The sequence below is a fragment of the Mastacembelus armatus genome, chromosome 21 (assembly GCF_900324485.2).
Source record: "Mastacembelus armatus chromosome 21, fMasArm1.2, whole genome shotgun sequence".
Classification (NCBI taxonomy): domain Eukaryota; kingdom Metazoa; phylum Chordata; class Actinopteri; order Synbranchiformes; family Mastacembelidae; genus Mastacembelus; species Mastacembelus armatus.
In genome coordinates, this window is record NC_046653.1 from 8,961,698 (window position 1) to 8,968,486 (window position 6,789).

A 6,789-nucleotide genomic window follows, 5' to 3' on the forward strand; every position below is an offset into this window, starting at 1 on the left:
TAATGATGCAACAAACAGACGTAGAGTCATAAAATTCTAATATATGTGGTTAAACTGCATAAAACTATAATTATAGTGTAAAAAAAAAAAAGATTAACAGTGGTTACTACTAGTGGATCAGTGCAGTACGTACCAAGCGGTATAACAATAATACATAGAAAGAGATGCTGTAACAAGAGTAAGCTCGCCGTGGTCATAATAAGTGGTGATATGCACATCCAAATGGGCCTCAGATGGTCTGTGAGAGAAGCAATTGTTGCCGCAGCTGACCCTGTAGTTAATCAACTGTAGATGGATGGAACAGACGGGTAAAGCTCAATACCTCAGCACCAGCATTGTCACATGGGTAATTATTGCTACTCTTAAACAATGCTACGTGTGAGTGATGTCGCTCTCAGAGAAATTCAGTAATAGCAGATGTATTTACAGTTCATTTTCATTTAGCAACGAAATGAACACAGAACAGGAATGTTGCCTTTTGGATAAAGAAAAGGCAACATTTAAGTCACGGCTTGTCAAAAATTACTCCTTGGCAAAATCTTGTATCACATTATAATAGTGAAACTCTTTATTCAGTAGATCTCACAGCAATCTCAATATGCTGGTTACCTACAAACAAGAGGCAACAAGTTCTAGAGAACGTTTGTCAACTCAGTACACACAAGCACCTTTTATCCTTACTGGCTTTGTCAGTCCATCTGCTTTATTTCCAAGTTCTTTAAGGCATAATCAGTGCTGTGTTGTTTGGCATTTCCTTTCACTTTCTTTGGCTTCCTATCACTATTTTGATGCACCCATACCAACAAATAAAAAACTGTCAGCAACGCTAGATCTGCTAATGAAAATATGCATTCTGATATAACTTTCCAGTCTATTTTATTCTGTATAACAGATTCAAGTCTGAGCCAAACTAAACCAAAAGAAAGCACAAAACAGACTCCATGTGTGTCCAGCTTTATTAACATTAGAGGGTGCCATCACTGCTATTAACAGCCATCTGTTAATGAGAGATTCCTGTGTGCATATTTTTAAAAGGAGCTATTATCAAAAGTGGTAAAACAAATGTGACAGCCTCAAGAGCGTCCTTTCTCCCTGGACCCTCATAAAGTCCCCACTGGGATTCTGTGATGAACGATCCAAGGCCAACTCTGGCCCAGGGATGCTCCACTGAACCATACTTTGATCTATCATTCGGCCTTCCCATATTAATGATAAGGTTATAGCGTTGAGGGTCACAGCATTGCTGATAAAAGCGCAAAGCTCGCAATTTGTTACGAGCCCAACTTGACTGATCATAACTCTTTTGATGAAAGGGAACATGATTTCACACTCCTGCACTGTCACACCGAAGACATGCCTGTGTTTCTCACAATGTAATGGCATTTGAGGATCACAGCGAATGAGCCCTATCATAGTCAATGAAGAATTAAATTAAGTAGTTGGTATCACTCATAGGACAATGATAATGGACAGCTGGGCACTACAACCCTGCTGGCATAATACATGTACTAACTATACGCACTCTTAAAGGTTTGTGTTAAATAGCTACTCTAGCTTAGAGCCTAGAAGGCATTTGACTAAAAAACTTGGTGCAGATTTAGCACTGATGTGCTGGTGGGATAATCTGGTCCACATATTGTACAAAGTAAAATTCATCTAAAAGATAATCTTGTACTGTATTTTGTATAATGTGTCTTTTGTGCTATCTTGTTTGCTTTTCCATGGACTAGTTCCACATAATGGAACTGTATTCACATAATTGTAAATACATAATGATACCAGATAGTTAATAGCACAATGGTTGGCTGTGCAGAAATAAATAAGCTTGTCACAGGTCTTGCTATTTTCGACTAAATAGTACATTGAAACTGTGTGTTTCTTCTAAAGGTCAGAAAGTACAGGTACAGATTTTGAAAAAGTGGGAAAAGACATAATGTGGAAAAACCATTTTTGTTTCCATCTTGCTGTTTCCATCCACCTCACCAGAAACCTGTAGTCTTTGCTTCTATGCAACATGTGCTGTCTTTCTTTAACAGCATCCTTTGAATCATAGATCTATGGATAAAGGGAGGCCTGAGTTGTAGAGACTGTAAAGCCACCTGAAACAATTCAGACTGTGGCCTTTACTTTTCTCAATAAAATGGACATAACTTGCCTCTGTTCTGCCAGCAGTACAGGGACATAACATCGTGCATGTTTGGTCTGTAGAACTTTGTTTAGGTATTTATTCAACTGATCAGAAAATATTTGTTTGATTATATTAACATAGTATAAACTATAGCTTAGTTGTTTTGTAGTACACACTTGAAGCAGTTGTTTATTTGTTAAAACATTTAAAAGAATGAATGAATAAATGTCATATTAAATTTATGATAATATGAAATTTATGCCCCTCCTCGAACCGCCACCTTATCGTGGTGGAGGGGTTTGAGTGCCCGTATGATCCTAGGAGCTATGTTGTCTGGGGCTATATGCCCCTGGCAGGGTCTCCCAAGGCAAACAGGTCCTAGGTGACGGACCAGACTAAGAGCGGTTCAGTGACCCCTTATGGAGCGACAATTGAAGACCGTGACGTCGCCCGGCATGGCGAAGCCGGGGCCCCACCCTGGAGCCAGGCCTGGGGTTCGGGCTCGTAGGCGAGCGCCTGGTGGCTGGGTCTCCCCCCATGGGGCCCAGCCGGGCAAAGCCCGAAAGAGTGACGTGGGGCCGTCCTTCTGTGGACCCACCACCCGCAGGAGGATCCATAAGGGGCCGGTGCACAGTGGATCGGGCAGTGGTCGAGGACGGGGACCTCGGCGACCCGATCCCTGGGGGCTGAAACTGGCTCTAGGGACATGGAATGTCACCTCACTGGGGGGGAAGGAGCCTGAGCTTGTGAGGGAGGTTGAGCGGTACCGACTAGAGATAGTCGGGCTCACCTCCACGCACAGCCTGGGCTCTGGAACCCAGCTCCTTGAGAGGGGCTGGACTCTCTTCTACTCTGGAGTTGCTCGCGGTGAGCGGCGGCGAGCTGGTGTGGGCTTGCTCATAGCTCCCCAGCTCAGCCGCAACGTGTTGGAGTTTTCCCCCCAGAGTGAAAGGGTCGTTTCCCTGCGCCTTCGGGTCGGGGATAGGTCTCTCACTGTTGTTTCGGCTTATGGGCCGAACAACAGTGCTGAGTACCCGGCCTTTTTGGAGTCTCTCGGGGGGGTGCTGAAAGGTGCTCCTACCGGGGACTCCATAATTCTGTTGGGGGACTTCAACGCTCACGTGGGCAGCGACAGTGAAACCTGGAGGGGCGTGATTGGGAGGAACGGCCTCCCCGATACGAACCCGAGTGGTGTTTTGTTGTTGGACTTCTGTGCTAGTCACAGTTTGTCCATAACAAACACCATGTTCAAGCATAAGGGTGTCCATCAGTGCACATGGCACCAGGACACCCTAGGCCGGAGGTCAATGATCGACTTTGTAGTCGTGTCATCTGACATTCGGCCGTATGTCTTGGACACTCGGGTGAAGAGAGGGGCAGAGCTGTCAACTGATCACCACCTGGTGGTGAGTTGGATCCGCTGGCGGAGGAGGAAGCGGGACAGACTTGGCAGGCCCAAACGTACTGTGAGGGTCTGTTGGGAATGTTTGGCCGAACCCACTGTCAGAGGGGTCTTTAACTCACACCTCCGAGAGAGCTTCTACCAGATCCCGGGGGAGGCTGGGGACATTGAGTCCGAATGGACCATGTTTTCCACCTCCATTGTCGACGCGGCGGCTAGGAGCTGTGGCCGTAAGGTTTCGGGTGCCTGTCGTGGCGGCAATCCCCGAACCCGGTGGTGGACACCGGAGGTAAGGGATGCCGTCAAGCTGAAGAAGGAGTCCTACCGAGCTTGGTTGGCTTGTGGGACTTCCGAAGCAGCTGACAGGTACCGCAGGGCTAAGCGTGCTGCAGCCCAGGCGGTGATGGAGGCAAAAACTCGGGTATGGGAGGAGTTCGGTGAGGCCATGGAGAAGGACTACCTGTCGGCCCCGAAGAAATTCTGGCAAACCGTCCGGCGCCTCAGGAGGGGGAAGCAGTGCTCTACCAATGCTGTTTACAGTGGAAGTGGTGAGCTGCTGACCTCGACTGGGGATATTGTCGGACGGTGGAAGGAATACTTCGAGGATCTCCTCAATCCTGTCAACACGTCTTCCATAAGGGAAGCAGGGGCTGGGGATTCGGAGGCTGATCCATCCATCACCCAAGCCGAAGTCACTGAGGTAGTTCGGCAGCTCCTCGGTGGCAAAGCACCGGGGGTGGATGAGATCCGTCCCGAGTACCTCAAGTCTCTGGATGTTGTTGGGCTGTCATGGCTGACACGCCTGTGCAACATCGCGTGGCGTTCGGGGACAGTACCCCTGGATTGGCAGACCGGGGTGGTGGTTCCTCTTTTTAAGAAGGGGGACCGGAGGGTGTGTTCCAACTACAGAGGGATCACACTCCTCAGCCTCCCGGGGAAGGTCTATGCCAGGGTGCTGGAGAGGAGGATCCGGCCGGTGGTCGAACCTCGGATTCAGGAGGAACAATGCGGTTTCCGTCCTGGGCGTGGAACACTGGACCAGCTCTACACACTCTCGAGGGTGCTCGAGGGTTCATGGGAGTTTGCCCAACCAGTCCACATGTGTTTTGTGGACTTGGAGAAGGCATTCGACCGGGTCCCTCGTGACATCCTGTGGGAGGTGCTCCAGGAGTATGGGGTCCGGGGCTCTTTGCTGGGGGCTATCCGGTCTCTGTACAAACGGAGCAGGAGCTTGGTTCGCATTGCCGGCAGTAAGTCAGACCTGTTCCCAGTGCACGTTGGACTCCGGCAGGGCTGCCCTTTGTCACCGGTTCTGTTCATTACTTTTATGGACAGAATTTCTAGGCGCAGCCAGGGGCCGGAGGGAGTCCAGTTCGGGGACCACAGGATTTCATCTCTGCTTTTTGCAGATGATGTTGTCCTGTTGGCTCCATCGAGCCAGGATCTCCAGCGTTCACTGGGGCGGTTTGCAACCGAGTGTGAAGCGGCTGGGATGAGAATCAGCACCTCCAAGTCCGAGGCCATGGTGCTCAACTGGAAAAAGGTGGTTTGCCATCTCCAGGCCAGGGGAGAGATCCTGCCTCAAGTGGAGGAGTTTAAGTATCTCGGGGTCTTGTTCACGAGTGAGGGAAGGACGGAACGTGAGATTGACAGACGGATCGGGGCATCGGCAGCAGTAATGCGGTCGGTGTACCGGTCCGTTGTGGTGAAGAAGGAGCTGAGCCAGAAGGCGAAGCTCTCGATTTACCGGTCAATCTACGTTCCCACTCTCACCTATGGTCATGAGCTCTGGGTCATGACCGAAAGAACGAGATCGCGGATACAAGCGGCTGAAATGAGCTTCCTCCGCAGGGTGGCCGGGCGCTCCCTTAGAGATAGGGTGAGGAGCTCCGTCACCCGGGAGGAGCTCGGAGTAGAGCCGCTGCTCCTCCACATCGAGAGGAGTCAGTTGAGGTGGCTCGGGCATCTGTTTCGGATGCCTCCTGGGCGCCTTCCTGGGGAGGTGTTCCGGGCATGTCCCACCGGGAGGAGGCCCCGGGGAAGACCCAGGACACGCTGGAGGGACTATGTCTCCCGGCTGGCCTGGGAACGCCTCGGTGTCCCCCCGGAAGAGCTGGAGGAAGTGTCCAGGGAGAAGGAAGTCTGGGTATCCCTGATTCGGCTACTGCCCCCGCGACCCGGCTCCGGATAAGCGGTAGAAAATGGATGGATGGATGGATGGATTAAATTTATGGACAAATTGATCACAAATTGATCTGGCTCAGTTATTGATCTCGGTTTGATTTTTTCTTATTCAATATTTCCTTGAACAATACAGCATTACTCAAATAATGAAATCAGATGTGTCACAGTTTTGTAGATAGGACCCAAATGTACAACACAAGCCAGTTGCTGAGAAGCACTTACAAGACATTCAATCGATGCAGCAGGACATTAAAAGAAATGGTGTATGCAGGTGAGCACAGGAAATAACGTTCTTAAGCTCAAAGATAGAGTCTCTTATCCAAGGCAGACCAAAGCAGTGTGGAATGAGTGTACAATGCTAGATTAATCTGACTAACCTGTTAGCAATAATAAAGTTCGCAGTAATGGCAGTTCTACGGTAACTGTTCATTTCTGCACAGTATGTGCTGGTGGAGTCTTGAAGGAAAAGGGTGAGGAGTGAAGCTGTCAAATAAGGATGTGTGGGTGAGCGTGGAGAGAGCATGGCAAGAGCAGTTGTACCACAGAGCGGGGCTTGGTGAAGAGCAAAAGGAAAGTTGGGGCAGGACCCAAAGGTGAAGAGGGAACACACACAGTGAGAGGCAGGAAGTGTGACAACAAAACAAAAGCATGAGGCAGAAAAAGTACGAGAATAAGGTTTGTCTTTTATCACTACATTCAGAGTGTGACTCATTTCTCATTTCTAGTACATCACACACGCATTAACTCAAACAAAACTCAAAGAACAAGAAATACGTATGTACTCTGCCTCACAAAGAATAATTAAGATTATTGAAAAGACTTTCTCCAGTAGAATCATAATTAAGATAAAAATGTGTAGGTGGCAAGTGTTATTCTTTATTTTTATATATACAGTGCTCTTTTTAAGAGTTAACTCATATATAAATCATGAGCTCTACAGCAATTTTTCATAATCTGTTTTATGTGCAAAATGTAATATTCTGATGAATATTGGCTCTACTGGCATAGATATGCTGAGAGATTTTCAGAAAAATATGCCTGTTTGTTATCTAGGTTTTCTTTCTGTGCTACACAC